Source organism: Lithobates pipiens, unplaced genomic scaffold (genome assembly GCF_037356315.1).
Source record: "Lithobates pipiens isolate NorthernLeopardFrog02 unplaced genomic scaffold, aLitPip1_a1.2 Scaffold_22, whole genome shotgun sequence".
NCBI lineage: Eukaryota > Metazoa > Chordata > Amphibia > Anura > Ranidae > Lithobates > Lithobates pipiens.
Window position 1 is genome coordinate 179,888,918 of NW_027507784.1, and position 23,046 is coordinate 179,911,963.

At 45.7% G+C, this 23,046-nt stretch overlaps 1 pseudogene; it reads right to left on the reverse strand.

The window, feature by feature from the left end:
• Window positions 1-21,824: 21,824 nt before the first annotated feature.
• On the reverse strand, window positions 21,825-21,943 carry LOC143925844 (5S ribosomal RNA; annotated as a pseudogene).
• Between the last annotated feature and the right edge of the window lie 1,103 nt (window positions 21,944-23,046).

Genomic DNA, 23,046 nt, shown 5'->3' on the forward strand with positions numbered 1-23,046 from the left:
GATCGGGCCCCCGACCGGCGGGCAGGCAAGGACGTACATGTAAGCCCTTATGCCTGCCCGTGCCATTCTGTCGACGTACATCGTCGTGCGGCGGTCGGCAAGTGGTTAAAGGAATAAAAGTCATTTAAAACTGCTTGCGGCTTTAATTTAATGTTGGCTCCCGGCAATATGGATGAAAATCAGTGAGACAAACGGCATGGGTACCCCCTCCCCAGTCCATTACCAGGCCCTTTGGGTCTTGTCTGGATATTAAAGGGAACTCCGCAACCAAATAAAAAAAAAGGAAAGGTGTGGGGCCCCCAGGCCCAATATACTCTGAACAGCAGTATACAGGCGGTGCAAACAAGACAGTTCTTAAGTAGAATCTGTTTGTAATTTTGAACTGGTACATTTTGTAAGTGTAGCTCCAGCCAAAAAATCTATTTTTAAGTTTTTTGGAAAACATAGGGAAGGGTTATTACCCCTGTAACATTTGTTTTGCTGTCTGTGCCCCTATTCAGAAGATTTCACCTTACTTTCTGTCCCAATGTCAAATGTTTTTTTTAAATGTGTTTTTTTTTAGTTAAACAAGGATTGGTGAGGAGACACGTTTTTCCCATATTAACTCTTAGGAGAGAATTTCCCTTCCTAGGGGTAGATTTCATCTCACTTCCTTTTGTCTGCTTCCTTTTTGTAAGTTGGATGTTTGAAAGTATGGGCCTGCCCTATATACTCTGCAGAAATTTGGGCATTAGGTGTTGGTGTTGCCACAACACTGTAAGCCCTCACAGTTACTCTTGGTGGGCGATGGAACGCTCCGCTGTGAACTATTATATCAAGAATTGTAATTACATGCCATTGTTGAACAGTGGTAAAAAAATGGTGGTGGTGGTGGTTGCCACAACACTAAGTCCTCACAGTTACTCTTGGTGCATAGTTGCCAACATTGCAAAAAAAATTTACGGGACACTTTTTGGCTGTAAAAGGAGCTGTGTTATAATTAGGGGGTGGGGCATGCATTTGTAGGTGTGGCATAGCAAAAAAGAAAACTGCACGCTGCTGCGCAAAATGGGTGTAATTTACGTAAAATTATGGGCGTGGCTTAAATGGCCGTGGCTCAAAGGGGCGTGGTTAGAGTCTGAGATGAATGAGGGATGGAGTGGCAAAGGGGGAGAGAGGAATGAAAGGACAGCAGCCCCAGATTCCTTCCTTGCATTAGGTGCCCCCAGCAGAGTCTGTCCTTGCATCAGGTGCCCCCAGCAGAGTCCGTCCTTGCATCAGGTGTCCCCAACAGAGTCTATCCTTGCATCAGGTGTCCCCAGCAGAGCCCATCCTTGCATCAGGTGTCCCCAGCAGAGTCCATCCTTGCATCAGGTGCCCCCAGCAGAGTCCATCCTTGCATCAGGTGTCCCCAGCAGAGTCCGTCCTTGCATCAGGTGTCCCCCGAAGAGTCCATCCTTGCATCAGGTGTCCCCAGAAGAGTCCATCCTTGCATCAGTTGTCGCCAGCAGAGTTCGTCTTTGCATCAGGTGTCCCACGCAGAGTCTGTCCTTGCATCAGGTGCCCCCAGCAGAGTCCATCCTTGCATCAGGTGCCCCAGCAGAGTCCATCCTTGCATCAGGTGTCCCCAGCAGAGTCCGTCCTTGCATCAGGTGTCCCCCGAAGAGTCCATCCTTGCATCAGGTGTCCCCCGAAGAGTCCATCCTTGCATCAGGTGTCCCCAGAAGAGTCCATCCTTGCATCAGTTGTCCCCAGCAGAGTCCATCCTTGCATCAGGTGCCCCCAGCAGAGGCCATCCTTGCATCAGGTGTCCCCAACAGAGTCCGTCCTTTGCATCAGGTGTCCCCAGCAGAGTCCATCCTTGCATCAGGTGTCCCCAACAGAGTCCGTCCTTTGCATCAGGTGTCCCCAGAAGAGTCCATCCTTGCAACAGTTGTCCCCAGCAGAGTCCATCCTTGCATCAGGTGCCCCCAGCAGAGGCCATCCTTGCATCAGGTGTCCCCAACAGAGTCCGTCCTTTGCATCAGGTGTCCCCAGCAGAGTCTGTCCTTGCATCAGGTGCCACCAGCAGAGACTGTCCTTGCATCAGGTTCCCCCAGCAGAGTCTGTCCTTGCATCAGGTGCCCCCAGCAGAGTCCGCTCCTTGTATCAGGTGCCCCAGCAAAGTCCGTCCTTGCATCAGGTGCCCCCAGCAGAGTCAGTCCTTACACCAGTGTTCCCGGCCTCAGTCCTTACATCAGTGTCCCAGGCAGAGCCATAGTTACCCCATACATAGTTACCCCCCCCCCTGTACATAGTTATCCCTCTCCCCCTAGTTACCCCCCTGTACATAGTTACCCCCTGTGCATAGTTACCCCCCCTGTTCATAGTAACCCCCCATGCATTGTTACTCCCCCTTGTACATAGTATTTCCCCCTGTACGTAGTAACCCCTCCTGTACATAGTTAACCCCCTCCTGCAAATAGTTAACCCCCTCTTGTAAACAGTTACCCCCCTCCTGTATACAGTTATCCCCCCTCCTGTATATAGTTATCCCCCCTGTACATAGTTAACCTTCCCCCTCCTGTATATAGTTAACCCCCTCCTCCTGTATATAGATAACCCCCCTCCTCCTGTATATAGTTAACTCCCCCTCCTGTACATAGTTAACTCCCCCTCCTCCTGTATATAGTTAACCCCCCTCCTCTTTTACAGTGGTGTGAAAAAGTGTTTGCCCCCTTCCTCATTTCCTGTTCCTTTGCATGTTTGTCACACTTAAGTGTTTCGGAACATCAAACCAATTTAAACAATAGTCAAGGACAACACAAGTAAACACAAAATGCAATTTGTAAATGAAGGTGTTTATTATTAAAGGTGAAAAAAAATCCAAACCATCATGGCCCTGTGTGAAAAAGTGATTGCCCCCTAAACCTAATAACTGGTTGGGCCACCCTTAGCAGCAACAACTGCAACCAAGCGTTTGCGATAACGTGCAATGAGGCTTTTACAGCGTCCTGGAGGAATTTTGGCCCACTCATCTTTGCAGAATTGTCCTAATTCAGTTACATTAGAGGGTTTTCGAGCATGAACGGCCTTTTTAAGGTCATACCACAACATCTCAATAGGATTTAGGTCAGGACTTTGGCTAGGCCACTCCAAAGTCTTCATTTTGTTTTTCTTCAGCCATTCGGGGGTGGACTTGCTGGTGTGTTTAGGATCATTGTCCTGCTGCAGAACCCAAGTTCGTTTCAGCTTGAGTACACGAACAGATGGTCGGACATTCTCCTTCAGGATCTCTTGGTAGACAGCAGAATTCATAGTTCCTTTTATCACGGCAAGTCTTCCAGGTCCTGAAGCAGCAAAACAGCCCCAGACCATCACACTACCACCACCATATTTTACTGTTGGTATAATGTTCTTTTTATGAAATGCAGTGTTCCTTCTACGCCAGATATACTTGGACACACACCTTCCAAAGAGTTCCACTTTTGTCTCATCGGTCCACAGAATGTTGTCCCAAAAGTCTTGGGGATCATCAAGATGTGTTGTGGAGAAATTGAGACGAGCTTTGATGTTCTTTTTGCTCAGCAGTGGTTTTCTCCTTGGAACTCTGCCATGCAGGCCATTTTTGCCCAGTCTTTTCCTGATGGTGGAGGCATGAACGCTGACCTTAACTGAGGCAAGTGAGACCCGCAGTTCCTTGGACGTTGTTGTGGGGTCTTTTGTGACCTCTTGGATGAGTCATCGCTGCGCTCTTGGGGTAATTTTGGGCGGCCGGCCACTCCTGGGAAGGTTCACCACTGTTCCATGTCTTCGCCATTTGTGGATAATGGCTCTCACTGTGGTTCGCTGGATTCCCAAAGCTTTGGAAATGGCTTTATAACCCTTTCCAGACTGATAGATCTCAATTACTTTCTTTCTCAATTGTTCCTGAATTTCTTTTGGTCTCGGCATGATGTGTAGCTTTTAAGGATCTTCTGGTGGACCTTACTGTGTCAAGCAGCTCCTATTTAAGTGATGCCTTGATTGTGAACAGGTGTGGCAATAATCAGGCCTGGGTGTGGCTAGAGAAATTGAACTCAGGTGTGGACAACCACAGTTATAGTATGTTTTAACAAGGGGGGCAATCACTTTTTCACACAGGGCCATGATGGTTTGGATTTTTTTTCACCTTTAATAATAAACACCTTCATTTACAAATTGCATTTTGTGTTTACTTGTGTTGTCCTTGACTATTGTTTAAATTGGTTTGATGTTCCGAAACACTTAAGTGTGACAAACATGCAAAGGAACAGGAAATGAGGAAGGGGGCAAACACTTTTTCACACCACTGTATATAGTTAACCCCCTCCTCCTGTATATAGTTAACCCTCCTCCTGTATATAGTTAACCCCCTCCTCCTGTATATAGTTAACCCCCTCCTCCTGTACATTAAAGTTAAATTGCTGCACTGACTGAGACAAGAGCAGAAGGAACATGGCATGAGCGGCCAGCGCCGTGTGTTCAGTGGAGAGGGGAGGGGCTGATCCGTGCAGCTAACTCCCGGCTTCAGTATTGTGAGAAGAGAAGCCGATTCATTGGCTGCACGGATCGAGCCCCCTTCCTCTCTCCACTGAACACAAGGGGGAACAATCTAGCGAATGCGGCGGTCGCCATTTTCTTGAAGCCAGCTGCTCCAAAAATTACAAAAGCAAACATTCCCGATTTCCCTGGGAAAAATCCCGAATCAGGACAGCCTCTGATCGGGACAAGGGTCCCAAATTCTGGCTTGTCCCAGGAAAATCGGGACTGTTGGCAACTATGTTGGTGGGGGCTGGAACGGGCCCTGCTGTGAAATATTATATCACAAATTGTAATTACATGTCCCTGTTTAACAGGGGAAGAAAAATTGAGCCTTAGTCACTGGTGCCACAACGCTGCAACACCTCACAGATAGCCTAGTTGGAGTGTAGGAATGAGCCTTGCTGCAAAGTATTGCATCAAAAATTGTAATTACACTCCCCTGTTCAACAGGGGCTGAAATATTGGGCCTTAGGCCCTGGTGCTGGTGCCACAACAATGCAATCCCTCACAGATACTCTAGTTGGAGCGCAGGAATGAGCCCTGCTGCAAAGTATTGCATTAAAAATTGTAATTACATGCCCTTGTTAAACAGGGGCTGAAAAATTGGGCATTAGGCACTGGTGCTGGTGACACAACACTGCAACCCCTCACTGATATTGTAGTTGAGCGCAGCAATGAACCCTCCTGCAAAATATTGCATCAAAAATTGTAATTACATGCCCCTGTTAAACAGGGGCTGAAAAATTGGGCCTTAGCCACTGGTGTCGGCGCCCAGAGCCAAAAATGTTCTTACAAGCTATCAGCATGATCATTGAGGAGGAAGAGGATAGTCACTCAGCATAACGGGATAGTCACTCAGCATCAGCATAGGCAGTTTAGAAGGGATCTGACATTTCAAAAAAAATTATTCGGTTACATCAGCATCAGGTGCTTGGTAGCTGGCGGTGATCCAAGACTCATTAATTTTTATGAAGGTCAGTCGATCAACCGAGTCCGTGGACAGATGCACCCTGTGATCAATTACAAAGCCTCCAGCAGCACTGAATGTGTGTTCCATAAGAACGCTGGATGCAGGACAGGCCAGAAGCTCAATTGCATACTGTGCAAGCTCTGGCCAGTGATCCATCCTAAAGACCCAGTAACCCAGAGGATTTTCGGTGGGAAAGGTGTCCAAGTCTGATCTTGCCCCTAGGTATTCCTGCACCATGTAAATCAGATGCTGGCGATGGTTGCTGGAACTGATCATACCTTGGGGCTGCGGACTAAAAAATTGTCTGAATGCATTGGTCAGATGCCCACCTTCTCCACCGCTCCTTCTGTTACTGACCAAAGCCTAAGCAACACGTTGTCCAGGATCAGGAATTTGTAACCTCCCAGTCTCTGGGAACGCATTGCACAGACCTTTCTGCAGGACCTCTCAAAAACATTTCATCATTTGCTCCCTCTGCAAAGGCAAGATAAGGTCTGCAACCTTACCCTTGTAACATGGATCAAGGAGGGTTGCCAGTCAGTAATGATCCCTCTCCTTGATCCGATGAATACGAGGATCCTTATGCAGGCTTTGCAGGATCAGGGAGGTCATGCAGCGTAGATTAGCTGAGGCATTCGTTCCGGAGTCCTCTGGGTCACTAAGGATGACATGATCTGCAGCCACCGCCTCCCAGCCACGTACAAGTCCATGGGTTTCTTGGGACTGTAAATGATCCATTAAAGAGGAAGTAAAAGCTGATGGGTTTACTTCCTCTTTGTTTCCCTGCAAAGGCAAAGCATAATGGGCTACTATGCATTGCATAAGTTCCCTTTTTTCTTTGGTGTGGGTCTTTTAGGTACGCTTGCCAATGAACTGCATGGTAGGTCGACATATGTCTGGTCAAGCATGTGGTGCTCAAACAGGTGATGTTTTGGCCACGCAAGATTTGCTTGAGACATATGTTGAAAATAGCAGTGGTGCAATCTGATGCACTCATCTAAAAATAGGCCCACACCAAAGAACTTTTGGAATAACACGCAGAGACAGCAGCGCCCTGCAAATGCGGAGCTCTGCGGTGTGATGCAGTCGGTGTGCTGCCCTTAAGCTGGCCCCTGGAGGCATCCTGCCTCGTTGGAAACGTGCCTCCTCCTCCTCTCTCCTATCAGGCACCCACGTGGAGTCAGTGACCTCATCATCCCCTCCCTCCTCATCACTGGAGCAAACCTGGAAGTATGCTGCAGCTGGGGGAACATGACTGCCAGATTGCTGTCCTTCTTGGGCACCCCCTCTCTCTGGGCTGACGTTACTGCCTTCCTCTAGCTGGGTACCATCATTAGAGCATTCAAAACACTGGGCATCCTCCTGGAGCATGTACCCAACACTGTGGTCAAACAGTTCTGGGGACTCCTCAGGAGGACATGGTGGGTCTAGGGAAAGAGTGACTGATGCCATTGAGCCAAGGGAAGAGGCCACATTGGCAGCTGCTTTGCCAGACAAAGTACCCTGAGCCTGGGTGAGAGAGGATGAAGAGGATGAGGGCGGCTTGGTCATCCACTCTACCAAGTCTTTGGCATGTTGCGGCTCAACACGGTCAGCTGCTGAAAAAAAGGACAAGCGAGTCCTATGGCCACGTGCTGATGAGGATGCACCATGTCCACGACCAGCACTGTTGCCTCTAGAAACAGAGCCTGCTTGCCCTCTTTTATTGTCTCATGACTGTCTGCCTCTCCTTGTTGGCTTTCCAGACATACTAATGGCCTGCAGGGAGCTGTAGCTGCACAAAGCTGGAATGTATATATATACTGATTATACTGAAGCTAGCAGAATCAACTGCCTGTCTGTAGTATTATTAGTATGAGACCAGCAATTGTCTTCAGTTGGCTTTCCTTGCACACTGTGCAGAGGACACAGTACACTAACTGAAAATACTGCAGCTCCCTGCCTGTGGTATTAGTATGAGAACACCAGCAATTGTATTCAGGTAAGCTTTAGGTGGTGCGCGTTGTGCAAAGGACACTAAAACAAAATACTGCAGCTCCCTGCCTGTATTTGTATGAGAACACCAGCAATTGTATTCAGGTAAGCTTTAGGTGCACACTGTGCAAAGGAAACTAAATCAAAATACTGCAGCTCCCTTCCTATATTTGTATGAGAACACCAGCAATTGTATTCAGGTAAGTTTTAGGTGTGCACTGTGCAAAGGACACTAAAACAAAATACTGCAACTCCCTGCCTGCATTTGTATGAGAACACCAGCAATTGTATTCAGGTAAGCTTTAGGTGCGCACTGTGCAAAGGACACTATGACAAAATACTGCAGCTCCCTGCCTGTATTAGTATGAGAACACCAGCAATTGTATTCAGGTAAGCTTTAGGTGCACACTGTGCAAAGGACACTGCAGCTCCCTGCCTGTATTTGTATGAGAACACCAGCAATTGTATTCTGGTAAGCTTTAGGCGTACACTGTGCAAAGGACACTAAATCAAAATACTGCAGCTCCCTGCCTGTATTTGTATGAGAACACAAGCAATTGTGTTCAGGTAAGCTTTAGGTGCACACTGTGCAAAGGACACTAAATCAAAATACTGTAGCTCCTATATATATATCCTATATATATATATCGTCTACACACTGTATCTGAAGCTAACTGACTCACCTGACTACTCTAACTCAAATTAAATGATACTGTCTCTCTGTCTGTCTTTAACCACCGCCGCAACACACTACACAAGGCCGCCATGCAGATGGCCTTATATAGCGTGGAGCATGTACTAAACCCCCTGAGACATAATTGGCCAAAGCCACCCTGGCTTTGCCAATTATGGTTCTCCGTTTTTTCTGAGCTATGATTGGCCAAAGCATGCGGGTCATAGTGCATGCTTGGCCAATCATCAGCCAGCAATGTACTCCAATTCTGCAGTGAATTATGGGCCGTGACATGCCACTCGAATTTGGCACGACCGACGCATAATGTTTGAAATTCGGCGAATGGCCGAACACACGATGTTCAAGTCTAACATGCGTTCAACTCGAACTCGAAGATTGCCAGTAGGGATGAGCTTCGAAGCAGAGGACTTCCTTACCTCTCAAGGCCCCCTTTATCCAGACAGTGTTCCTGCTGGCCCGCCGATCACACAGGAAGATGACGAGGAGGAGGAGGATTGTGTCAGCATGGAGGTGGAGCCTAGCACTCAGCATCAGCAGCAGTCTTTAAGAGATCATTTACAGTCCCAAGAAACCCATGGACTTGTACATGACTGGGATAAGGTGGCTGCAGATCATATCGTCCTTAGTGACCCAGAGGACTCTGGACCTCGCTGCATGACCTAAGCTGCATGCATGCATAACCTACGCTGCATGACCTCCCTGATCCTGCAAAGCCTGCGGAAGGATCCTCGTATTCGTCAGATCAAGGAGAGGGATCATTACTGGCTGGCAACCCTCCTTGATCCACGTTACAAGGGTAAGGTTGCAGACCTTATCTTGCCGTCGCAGAGGGAGCAGAGGATGAAACATCTTTGGAAGGCCTTGCAGAAAGGTCTGTGCAACGCATTCCCAGAAACTGGGAGGTTACAAATTCCTGGTCCTGGACAACGTGTTGCTGAGGCTTCTGTCAGTCACAGAAGGAGCGGTGGAGAAGGTGGCCATCTGACCGATGCGTTTAGACAATTTTTTTAGTCTGCAGCCCCAAGGTACTATCAGTTCCAGCAACCATCCCCAGCATCTGATTTACATGGTGCAGAAATACCTAGGGGCAAGATCAGACTTGGACACCTTTCCCACCGAAAACCTTCTGGGTTACTGGGTCTTGAGGATGGATCACTGGCCAGAATTTGCACAGTATGCAATTGAGCTACTGGCCTGTTCTGCATCCAGTGTTCTGTCCACCGACTCGGTTGATCGACTGACCTTCATAAAAATGAATCAGTCTTGGATCACCGCCAGCTACCATGCACCTGATGCTGATGTAACAGAATTTTTTTTTTAAATGTCAGATCCCGTCAAGACTGCCTATGCTGATGATGAGTGACTATCCTCTTCCTCCTCAATGATCATGCTGATAGCTTGTAAGACATTTTTTTGTTCTGGGCGTCACCACCAGTGGATAAGGCCCAATTTTTCAGCCCCTGTTTAACAGGGCATGTAATTAAAATTTTTGATGCAATATTTTGCAGGAGGGTTCCTTGCTGTGCTAAACTAAAATATCTGTGAGGAGTTGCAGTGTTGTGTCACCAGAACCAGTGCCTAAGGCCCAATTTTTCAGCCCCTGTTTAACAGGGGCATGTAATTACAATTTTTGATGCAATACTTTGCAGCAGTGCTCATTCCTGTGCTCCAACTAGAGTATCCGTGAGGGGTTGCAGTGTTGTGGCACCAGCACCAGGGCCTAAGGCCCATTTTTTCAGCCCCTGTTTAACAGGGGCGTGTGATTACAATTTTTCGATGCAATACTTTGCAGCAGGGCTCATTCCTGCATTCCAACTAGAGTATCTGTGAGGTGTTGCAGTGTTGTAGCACCAGTGCTTAAGGCCCAATTTTTCTGCCCCTGTTCAACAGGGACATGTAATTACAATTCTTGATCTAATAATTCACAGCAGGGCCCATTCCTGCGCCTACCAAGAGTAACTGTAAGGGCTCACAGTGTTGTGGCAACACCACCACAACAATCACCAAAGGCCCAGTTTTCTACCACTGTTCAACAATGGCATGTAATTACAATTCTTGATATAATAGTTCACAACAGGGCGTTCCATCGCCCACCAAGAGTAACTGTGAGGGCTTACAGTGTTGTGGCAACACCAACACCTAATGCCCAAATTTCTGCAGAGTATATAGGGCAGGCCCCTACTTTCAAACATCCAACTTACAAACGACTCCAACTTGCAAAAGGAAACAGAAAACAGGAAGTGAGATGAAATCTACCCCTATGAAGGGAAATTCTCTCCTGTAAGAGTTAATATGGGAAAAACGTGTCTCCTCTCCACTGATGCTTCACCAATCCTTGTTTCACTAAAAACCCCAAATTTTCAAAAAACATTTGTCATTGGGACAGAAAGTGAGGTTAAATCTTCTGAATAGGGGCACAGACAGCAAAACAAAAGTTACAGGGGTGATAACCCTTCCCTATGTTTTCCAAAAAGCTTAAAAATAGATTTTTTGGCTCAAGTGACACTTACAAAATGTACCAGTTCAAAATTACAAACAGATTCTACTTAAGAACTAGCTCATGTGAGGAGCCCTGATCAATTATCTTTGGTGTTGGCAGGGGGCAGGTCTCACATATAAGTTAGGGTCACATGCTGCCAGGGGAGTCTGGAGTGCCAGGAAAGACAACATGGAGTATTGAGGTGCTGTTTCGGGCATTCCCACGTGGGGATGTGCCGAGCATAAAGGAGGGATGGAGGACCCACTAAGAGGGAGCTCTAGATAAAGATCTTCTTCTTTGGAAAAAAGTATCAAGCTAATGTGACCGGGGAACACAGGACTTGAATGCTGGACAAGATCAGTACAGAAGAAGTAGCATTAAAGTGGAAGAGAGTAGATCAATGTTCTGTGATCGGGGACACAGAACGGCCAAATAGTCAAAGGTCAGTGTGAACAAAACCAGAAGCTATCAAGAATAGTGCAGAATGTTGTGGCCAGGGAACGCAGCATTAACAGTAAAGGACTGGCTGGGAACAGTAGTCCGTCTATTACCATGTGTCAGGCCATCGGGGGGAGTTGCCGTGTTATCTCTGGTATGGTTAGCACATTGCTAATATCTTCCAAAGACTGTGTGGTTGTCTAATGCCGCGTACACATGATCGGAATTTTGGTCGGAAAAAGCTCTGATGGTTTTCCAGACGGAATTCCCATGGGATTCCGCTAAAGCTGTCTTGCATACACACGGTCACACCAAATTCCGACTGTCAAGAATGCGGTGACGTACAACACGTATGACGGGACTAGAAAAAGGAAGTTCAATACCCAGTAGCCAATAGGTTGTAGTTGAATCTGAGCATGCATGAGTTTTTGCGTGTCGGAATTGCATACACACCATCGCAATTTCCGATAGAAAGTTTTTCCGTCTGAAAAATTAAGAACATGCTCTCAAATTTTTGCTGGCGGGAATTTGGCCAGCTAAATTCCGAATGGGCATATACACGGTCGTATTTTCCGATGAAAATCTCTCATTGGTCTTTTGCTGGCCGAAATTCCGATCGTGTGCACATGGCTCTCCATCGGGGAGAGGCTGTGTTAGGCCTCTGGTTCTTTGATTCATGGAAACTGTTATAGTCTGTGATTCTTCCTTGTCAAAATTGGAAGTGAAGAAGTAGTGCTTCAATCGTTTGCTAAGAATACTAGATGTACAACAATTTCTAAGCCACGGCTATTCAGTATTGTTATGCAAATGCACCAAACGCTATGGGCATCTCATATCACCCCTTGTTCCACCCAAGTTGTATCCTGCAATGAACGAAAAAAAAATGTGCAAATGATTGTTCATTGTCTTCACTGATCGTGGGGAGTCTGGCAGCAGGGTGATTGGCGGATTGCTAAGTAAACAAATCAGCAGCCCTTACGGGGTACCGCTACATTTAAATCTGGAAAGATTTTTGGTCCAATTCTTTGAATACCACATTTGGAAATAAAAAGTTTACAAATGCAAAACTCCGTCTTTAATAACTTGATAATTTGTGATAAATGCAGAGTTCAATATGTGGTGGGCTGAACCATGGGAAGGCTAGAGATTGGCCTAGGGATCGTTTAACCACTTCCCATCCCGCATATAGTAAAATGATGGCCGCAAGGTGGCTCTCTCATCCTGGGCAGCCGTCATATGACATCCTCAGCTTCCCGGCCATCTAGGGAGCGCGCACCTGCCGTATCACTTGGGAGCTGATGTGTGTGCCCAGTGGCCGCGATGTCCTCCCTTACCCGCAATTGCTTGTCACAGAGCAGGGACATGGAACTGTGTGTGTAAACACACAGATCCACAACCTGTGAGGGAAGCGTTCCTTGTATATAGGGACACCGATCAGTCACCTCCCCCAGTCAACCCCCTCCCCCCACAGTTAGAATCACACCCTAGGTAACACATTTAACCCCTTGAACGCCCCCTAGTGTTAACCCCTTCCCTGCCAGTGGCATTTATACAGTAATCAGTGCATATTTATAGCATTGATCGCTGTATAATTGTCAATGGTCCCAAAATAGTGTCAAAAGTGTCCAATTTGTCCGCCGCAATATCACAGTACTGACAAAAATCGCAGATCGACGCCATTACTAGTAAAAAAGAATAATAATATAAATGCCATAAATCTATCCCTTATTTTTTTGGGCTATAACTTTTGCGCAAACCAATCAATATATGCTTATTGAGATTTTTTTTACCAAAAATATGTAGCAGAGTACATTTTTTTCCTAAACTGAGGAAGAAATTTGATTTTTTTTTTTTTTTTAATTGGGATATTTATTATAGTAAAAATTTTACATTTTACATTTTTTAAAAACTTGCCGCTCTTTTTTTGTTTATAGCGCAAAAAAAACAGCAGAGGTTATCAAATACCACTAAAAGAAAGCTCTATTTATGTGAAAAAAAATTATCAAAATTCCATATGGTTACAGTGTTGCATGACTGTGCAATTGTCATTCAAAATGTTACAGCGCAGAAAGCTGAAAATTGGTCTGGGCAGGTAGGGGTAGGCAAAAATGCCCCGTACTAAAGTGGTTAAATAACATCAACATTTGCAGAAATATAACTGTAGCTAGGTACTTTATAGATACACATCAAATACCTCTCTTATGAGTATACAGGGATTTAAAAGGAAAGGAGAAATGTAAAGTTAGGTTCACACTAGAATGTGGTGCAGGAAATTTGCGATCTGTACGGGTTTCCTGCACCGCATTTCAAATGCACTGCTGTTACTATCTGCAGAGGGTGTCAATGATAAGTTAACGACACCCCAAATGCATGTCACAAACTCAGTGCTTTTGCCTGCATTGGATTGCATGGTACAAAAGCGAGTTTCCAAAAATTGTACTAAGCCCTTGGTCACACAATGAATTGCAAAGTAATGCACAGCACATGCTTGTGCAATTCACATGCGATTTAATGTGGTGCGATTCAAGCCTTTAATTTCGAATGGGCTCAGATCGTACTGCATTGCACCAAAAGTAGTGTATGGACTAACATTGGAAATACACTGAAACCTGATCACAGGGTGCTTTTGTAACATGCGATCCAGTTCAGGCAAGTGCATCGCATTTGCAACCTGCGTTTGGGGTGTCGTTAAGGTATCATTGATGCCCTCTGCAAAATTACAACTGCAGTGCCTTTTGAACATGGTTCAGGAAACCCACATGGATCGTTGGTGTTCTGCACCATGTTCTAATGTGAACCTAGCCTAAGAGAAGAAGATGTGTTAGCTTGTTTGTGCAAATGGGAAGTTTTTTTTTTTTTATTTTGTTACGAACTAGGATCCCATTTGTGGTTTGCCATGAATAGGATGTTACATATTTTCATGATAGCTAAACTTTCCTCTTGTGCAATCGAGTGAGCTTTGCCTGTTAACCTGTGTTTAATCAGATTTGTTAAATTCTATATCTAGACATTTGAATGCTATGTTTAGATTTGGGTTGATATAGCATACAGTAAATAGCTTGCATATCCATCCACTAGATGTCAGCAGAGTTCCTGGATTATTTTGGTCTACTGCTTGCAAGGGGATTGTAGTCCCACGTGTTACAATTTTATAGTTACAACAGGGGTGGATACAATAGGAGATTATGGGGCCCCCAGGCAATAGATTATGGGGCTACACAGTATATACACACACACACACACACACACACACACACACAGACACAATATACACACACAGTATACACACACAGAATACACATACACACATTGAAAAGGTACTGGGGAGGTGGGGCAGCTATAATCTTGGGATTTAAAAAAAAAACACAGATTTTTACATACTGTCCCTGGTTTTATTGAGGCTGGCAACCCTAATGGGGCCCCTTAGTGGACTGGGGCCCTCGGGCTGTGCCCGAGTGGCCGAATGGTCAGTCCACCCCTGAGTTACAACATGATACAAGTGCATTAGAGGTAATAAAACTAGGTGCATTTTGATTACACATGGTAAAGTGTACGTTACTGCAGTGTATATACTGCATTGTAGTGCCATTCATTGTGAATAGCAACCTAACTCTCTGCACAGTAGCAGCAAATACAGAACACATTGTGGTGCACATGGTGCTCATTCTGGTACGCTGCCTTAAAAAGGTGCAAAACTGGAGGGGGTTAAGACCAACTCTAATGCCGCGTACACACGACCGGACTTTTCGGCAGACTAGGTCCGACTGACTTTCTGAACGAGCAGACTTGGCCACACATGACCGGACTAAGTCCGTTTGAATGTCCGTTCGTTTGGAACGTGATGACGTAAACGGGAATAAACAAGGAAGTTCAATAGCCAGTAGCCAATAGCTGCCCTTGCGTCTTATTTGGTCCGTAGCACACAGACGAACAGTTTTCCCGATTTTTAGTCAGTCGGACTTGAGTCCATCGGATAGATTTGAAACATGTTCTATTTCTATGTCCGTCAGATTTTTTTTATAAAAAACGATCGGACTAGCCCACACACGATCGGATTATCTGACAGACTGATCCCGTCGGACCTAGTCTGCTGGAAAGTCTGGTCGTGTGTACGCACAATAAGGCTCCGTTCAAATTCGTGCAACCAACATTCTGGGGTAGGGTAGTGTATTCTCTTCAACAGGCTATCCTACCTGCAGAAAGGTGGGTAAAATAGTTTGAGACCCTTTTTAAAATTGTGCTGCAGCACTATGCAGTTTTATGTGTGCAAAAATGCGGGTGCTTTGCCAATGTATGGGGGTGACATAAAAACTTAAAGTGATACTAAACACACTGTTTAATTTACATTGTCCTTTCTATTTCTGTATGTAAATGATGACACTCTAATTATTTTAATAAAATAAAAATCTAAGTACCTTTTTCCTAATCAATATACAGCTGTCACATGACCCAGATCTTTCCCAGCCTGTCTGCAGGAAAACATAAGCAGGAGGAGCTTTTTGTCCTCTTCTGATGTTCAAAATATAAAAAAACAGCCTGTTGGAATACAGAGTAAAATAAATAATGGATATCAATAAACTGTTTTAAATTGCCATATATATTTGAAACAAAATCTTTATTATTTTGTGGAAATAACATGGTGTGGGCGGATTTCTGCCAGTCACAGGCTGTGTCACACCACTCCAGCCTGTGTCTTAGAATAAGAGGGAGGTGAAGACACCATAAATCTACATGTTATATCCCACCCCCATTGTATTTAGCTGGTTAGTGGGAAGGAGGGAGGGAGTTGGCTGTCATTTACCACTCTGTATAGACCCACATGTGTGTCTCTATAGTCACACGGGCTGCTCAGATGTGATAGGGAGGAAATGCTCAGCATAGAAACTCACTGAAAACTGAGCATGTGCAGAGTTGCCACCACAGCTGCAAAATCCCCAACTGTATTGGGGACATGAACAGAAGGGGGAGATAGAGATCAGCAGGATCAACAAGATTTTTTTGCAGACTACAGAAAATGAATCCCCATAGTGACTGAGTATAAACAGCATGTAATACAGCATTTATTGATAATAAACTATGTGGGTGACACTTTAAGGGCACTCTCCCTACCTGTTATTAAAGAGCAGCACGTTTTGCCTGTGGGTCAGGAATGTTCACCATTTTGCGAGCATTCCAGACCCACAATAATGTGAAACTAGCCTTATTTTTTCTGGATGTAGCACACTGGTGTTTAGGCAGGGTTGCTAACCAATTTAGTTTGCCAGGTAGTAATTGTCCTGGCTAATTTTTAGGAGATACTCTGATCTTCCTCTAATTCGGGAATTGCTGCACTTCTCTCTTCGGTCACTAGGTGGCATTGTAGCTGGTGACATTAGATAAAACAAAGGCATAGCAAGGACAGATTAGGAATAGATGGGATGTTTTAGCCAAATGTCAGGGGTTTCTTTAGTCCCTTGGCCTGCTGGGAGAGCCTATTTATTTGGGTGGAATCAGGTTATAGGGGTTCTGTGCCACCTGGATGGCTGTCTAGGTGGACGTGTGTTATGTCTCCCTGGGCTGCTAGGCTGGAAGCTTGAGGTCTATCCTGGGGACACCTGGCTGCTAGGCTGCCTGAGGCCTATCCAGGAGCAGGAGAAGCAGTGTAGGGTTGGGACTACAGGACTGGAGTCCAACCAAGTTGAGAAGATTCAGCCGAACGTGGAACCAGTTGTGGTCAGTGGTAGAAGGGAAGCTGTCGCCACTAAGGGACCGTCCATCTTGCTACAGAGACTACAATGAGTAAGCTTGAGCAAGTACCAGAGAAGTTTTCTCACCAACCAGGTTCTGTGAAGAAGTGGGAAAGCTTCGGCAAGTGTCAAACCAGGGACCCAGCAGGATAGCAGGGGTGATGCTTGAGGAGTATACAACGGGATAGCTGTGGAAGAGCTCAGGGGATCCAGTGACGACTGCGATCTGGGAGTCTAGTGAGAGGCTGGAAGCTCAGTGAGGAAAGATCTACAGTGAGATAAGAAATGGACTGTTCTTTGTTACCAGGAGTTACGTACAACTACCTTTTATCGACTGTTGCAGGATTAGTTGCCATAGGAGACAGCGGTCCTACCTATACAGAAGTGTTATCCAGAAGGAGGCCTTCCACTGCATAGCTGTCTACCTATAGAAGTCTCGGAGTCTGCCAATTAGCATTGCATCTACTCAAGGGTGTCCTGGCCCTAACCCTCTCTCCCACAGTTCTGTTAAGACAGGGGTTGACAAATTTGCTTGGAATCTAGGAGCCAGCTAAAAAAGTTAGGAGCCAGGTCTGTGACGGCGATCTGGACCTGTCCCTGGCCTGAAATGGAGACGAGTGAGGGGAAGATAGCCCCCAGCCCCCCACCTGTCTCCAAGTCATTGCCCATAGCTCTTAGAGGGACATTTTATTTTTTAAATTTTTTTCAAATGACAAATTTTTTTTAAATTGCATTTTAGTGTAAATATGAGATGTGAGGTCTCTCTGACCCCCCGATCTCATATATAAGAGGACCTGTCATGCTTTTTTCTATTACAAGGGATTTTTACATTCCTTGTAATAGGAATAAAAGTGACACACATTTTTTTTAAAAGAACAGTGAAAAAATAAAAATAAAAGTTAAAATAATAAAAAAATAATGATTTTAAACGCGCCCTGTCCCGCCAAGCTTGCGTGCAGAAGCGAACGCATATATGAAAGCTGTGTTCCTCTGTAACTTAAAACGTGCAACCTGTAGAATTTTTTAAACATCGCCTATGGAGATTTCAAAGGGTAAAAGTTTGTTGCAATTCCATGAGCGGGCGCAATTTTGAAGCATGACATGTTGGGTATCGATTTACTCGGCGTAACATTATCTTTCACAATATAAAAAAAAATTGGGCTAACTTTACTGTTGTCTTTTTTTTTTTATTAAATAAATGATTTTTCCCCCAAAAAAATGTGCTTGCAAGTCCGCTGTGCAAATACAGTGTGACAGACAGTATTGCAACGACCACCATTTTACTCTCTAGGATGTTAGAATAAAAAATATATATAATGTTTAGGGGTTCTAATTAAAGGGAAGGAGATGGCAGGCAGGGGAAGCTCCATTAGCATTGCTGGTTGTAATTCCAAAGGCCACCAGATTCCAGAAGGAACCATAGGATCGCAGAAGGCCTCAAAGCCGGGGGCTCAAATACCGGCCACCGGCGGCGCGGCCCGACGCGATCACGCCGGGGGGGGGTCCACCACGGAGACAGGATACCCCCAGCTGTGCTGGCCCAGGCGCCAGGTCGCTAATTCTAGTTGCAAATGCGACCTGGCGCCCGGGTTTTGTCGAGCCCTGTGTTAAGATATAAATAAATCTCTTGTTCGCATTTAACCACTTGCTTACTGGGCACTTAAACCCCCCTCAGTCCCAGACCAATTTTCAGCTTTCAGCGCTGATGCACTTTGAATGACAATTGCGCGGTCATACAACACTGTACCCAAATGAAATTTTTATCATTTTTTTCCCACAAATAGAGCTTTCTTTTGGTGGTATTTAGTTACAGCTCGGAGTTTTATTTTTTGCTAAACAAACAAAAAAAGATGCAAAAAAATAAATAAAATAAAAATCATGTTTTAATAGTTTGTTAAAATTTTTGCAAACGGGTCATTTTTCTCCTTCATTGAAGTGCGCTGATTAGGCGGCACTGATAGGCTGCATTGGTGGGCACTGATGGGCTGCATTGGTGGGCACTGATAGGCTGCATTGGTGGGCACTGATAGGCTGCACTGGTGGGCACTGATAGGCACAGATAAGGCGGCACCGATGGGCACAGATAAGGCGGCACTGATGGGCAAAGATGGGCACAGATAAGATGGCACGGATGGGTGGCACGGATAAGTGGCACGGATGGGTGGCACGGATGGGCACTGATAGGTACCACTGATAGATGGGACTGATGGGCACTGATAGGTGGCACTGATAGGTGGCTCTGATAGGTGGCACTGCTGGGCACTGATGGGCGGCACTGCTGGGCACTGATGGGCGGAACTGCTGGGCACTGATGGGCAGCACTGGGGTGCAGCACCTTTGAGGCAGATTGTGGGCACTGTGGGTGGCACTGCTGGGTGGCACTGCTGGGTGGCACTGTGGGTAACACTGTGGGCACTATGGGCACTGCTGGGTGGCACTGACGGGGGCACTTACTTTTATTCAGGATGGCACTGCAGGGGGCAGGTGGGCACTGGCAGGGGGCAGGTGGTCGCTTGTATTGCTGGCCGTGATCGGGACTGATGTCTCGATCACGGCCGCCGGTGATCGGCTTTTTTTTTTTCTCCTCGCGCTCCACGCGCTATGAATAATAGCCGATTACCGGCTCCGTTCTATCACATAAACAGCTGTCATTGGCTGACAGCTGATCACGTGATAAGGGGTCGGGATCGACCCCTTGCACGGATCGGTGATCAGGCGAGTCTCATGGACTCGCCGATCACAGAGCACGCCGCACAGGCCGCTCGTGCACGGGACGACGTCAATAGACGTAGTCCCGGAAAAGTAGGTCCGCGCTAATGCCGTCATTTGGCAATAGCGCGGATCCCAAGTGGTTAAACTGGTGCCCAGCATTTCTTCTTGTACCACACCCACCATGTCTGGTAACCCACTTTATAAAGAAGTATGTCAGCACTCCCTGACTCTTGAGGTCACCATTAGGCCTCTAGGGGTCAGGGCCCTTGCTACATGTAATCCCTTTATTTAACAAAAAGTTGCATTATACAATCATATGCAAGAGTAATGCATATTAAGGTCTCAGGAGTAGACAGACATTCAAAATCAGTAGCTATACAATAGCCTTACTTAGCGTACAGAGACAGGCAGAGTGTTTGTCTCTCAACTTTGTGTAGAAGGTGGCATGCTTGCCATTACCTCCTCCCCACACCATTTGTCACTTTACTTACTTCACTTTGTCACTTGTCACTGTTTTTACCTTCCCCAGTAAAAAGGAGCCCTTAGGGGTTGAGTATAAAAATGGCTGAGAAGAGATTTCTGTCAGCTGGAGAGAGAGGTGTATTTATTGGTTCCTGAGCTCTGGCACTGCAGTGGCATACACAGGTCCATAGGTCCATCTCCTAATTCTAAACTTTCTGTAGGTTCACAACAGCAGTAGCTCTTGCTGCTCACCCTTGACCTCACTCCCTCCAGTAGTAGCGATACTCTGCAGCCAGCACTGAACCTTAGGGCACACAGACTGCGGTATGGTGGGAGGCAGAGCAGAGGTTAGGACATTCCTTGTACTACATGCTGGCAGATTGCAATTCTTGATTGGAACTGTCACGCTTCTTCCAAAGAGTGGGTGGGAATAGAAAGCCTATAGACTAAGACCCCTCTGAGATTCGTACCATGGGGCACCAAAGAGACACGCCCTGCCAGTTTAGCACTACACCCAAAATTCGGACCAACATTATAAATCTTTCACACAGTGTCACAACAATATAACATTGCCTCCATCCCTGGTCCCCTGACCCCACTGATCCATAACACAGAGTTTATACTACAATGTCCTTCCCACATAGAGAAGATAAGACTCTCAAAACTGTTGCCCACTGTGTAGAAGATGGCAAACCTAAGGCCCCTTTCACACTGGGGCGTTTTTCAGGCGCTACAAATAATGCGCTAAATATAGCGACTGTATAGCGCCTGAAAAAATCTGGCCCCTTTCACTCCAGTGTGAAAGCCGGAGGGCTTTCACACTGGAGCAGTGCGCTAGCAGGATGGTGAAAAAAGTCCTGCTAGCCGCATCTTTGGAGCGGTGAAGGAGTGGTGTATTCACAGCTCCTAAACCACTCCTACCCACTGAAATCAATGGGGCAGCATGGCTATACCGCCGGCAAAGCGCCGCTAGCGGGTTTCAACCCTTTTTCGGCCGCTAGCGGGGGTTAAAACCGCCCCGCTATCGGCCGCATACCGCTGCTAAAACTACGGTTAAAAAAAATTAAAAATAGCGCCGCTTTACCGCCGACGCTGCTCCCGCCCCAGTGTGAAAGGGGCCTAAGACTTTTGACAAATTAAAAACAGAACTGCTGGCGAAACACTTTACTCATTGGCAGTACGGGCATTTATATGGTTATGTCCACTGCACTGCCAATAGACAACTATTTCTGAGAGAGCAGACTTGGTTTGAACAACTGTGCATCACAGTAGAACCAGTGAGTAAAGCAACTTCCTTGATGTACAACTTACAATATACAAGTAAATGCGCAGAAAGCTAGATCAAAGAGGATTTTTTCACATAGTGCTGAATGACATGAGTCTGTGTGAATTAAAAACGTTAGTCCAAACAAGGTCCATGCCATAAGTGATCCATACAGTATCTATGTGAAAGGTCCAATTAAGAGGGGATCCAATGGCAGGGAATTCACACACACCCTTCAGAGACACACACCCTTCACACACAGCCTTCAAAGGAAAACAGAAACCGTGTTCCAAAAACTGCAAGAGCGTACAAGAAAAGAGGTGCCTCTGGATGTAGAATTAAGAGCAATTTTAATCACACAATATAAATACAGGCAACACCCATTTTGGGAGTATAAGATGAGCCTTGAATGAAATAAATCAATGCGAGATATGGGGGTCATCACATAAGTCACATCCTCCTGGGACGCTGGGTCTGCTGTATCCAGGAGACTGCACACAGAGGAAGCGCCGGCCATGGTAAGCTAAAAGCAGAGTGAGGTTTGGAACGCAGATGGAGGATGATGATGTCACTGGCATGCTTTAAGCCTATGGCACCTGGTATTCCCAGGCGGTCTCCCATCGAGGTACTAACCAGGCCTGACCCTGGTTAGCTTTTGAGATCAAATGAGATCGGGAGCTTTCAGAGTGATGTGGCCTTAGCATGCCAGTGACGTTATCATCCTCCGCCTGCGTTCCAAACCTCACTCTGCTTCCAGCTTACCGCAGCCGGATGCGGCACTTTGTGGTATAGCCACGCTGCCCCATTGATTTCAATGGGTAGGAGTGGTGAATACACCGCTCTTTCACCACACCAAAGATGTGAGTGAAAGTGAAAGAAGACGCTTTATTTCAGGCGCTATACGGGCACTATTTTTAGCACTGTAGCGCCTGAAAAACGCCTCAGTGTGAAAGGGGCCTAAGTGTAATAGGTGGTTGAGACATGAGATGTGTCATTTATGCTCGTAGAATGCCTAATGGTGCTACTTCAATTTTGGGTCTTTGTATGTGGCCAAGCTGTATAACAGTCTCAGGCGTGTGGTATCGCCATATTCGGGAAGAGTAGCAGAATGTATTTTGGGGTGTAATTTGTTGTATGCATATGCTGTGTGTGAGAAATAACCTGATAATATGACAATTTTGTAAAACAATGAATTAAAAAAAAATAAAGAATCTTCATTTTGCAAAGAATTGTGGGAAAAAAATACAATTTAAAAAAGCTCATCATGCTACTTACTTAATACCTGGGAATGTCTACTTTCTAAAAAGATTTGGGGGGTATTTGTACTTTTCTGACTTGTTAGTCTCTCAAGAAATGAGGTACACCTGATGTACTGAAGGCCTGATCAGATGTGATCAATTTTCAGTGATTGGTACCATAGTTTGTAGACTCTATAACTTTCACAAAGACCAAATAATATACACTAATTTGGGTTATTTTTTTTTTTTAAATCAGAGAAAGTTTATTGAATAACAACAAAACATACAACTTGCAGCTTACATCTCAAGTACAAAGTATTGTTACAGCGTATAAATGTGTACATCTCTGCAAAAGGAATATGCAGACATTTATTTCTCCACTTCCCATGCCACATCTTCCCATCCTCCTCATATATTAACACCTTATATTCTAGCTGTACCCTGATTCACACATACAGAATCATTTACAGTGGGTGTCTAACATTCAATGCCCCCCCCTACTCTAATTTCGCTTCCCTTGCTCTTATCTCAGCATTCTGTCCATAACTAGATCGACCGGGAGTATCCA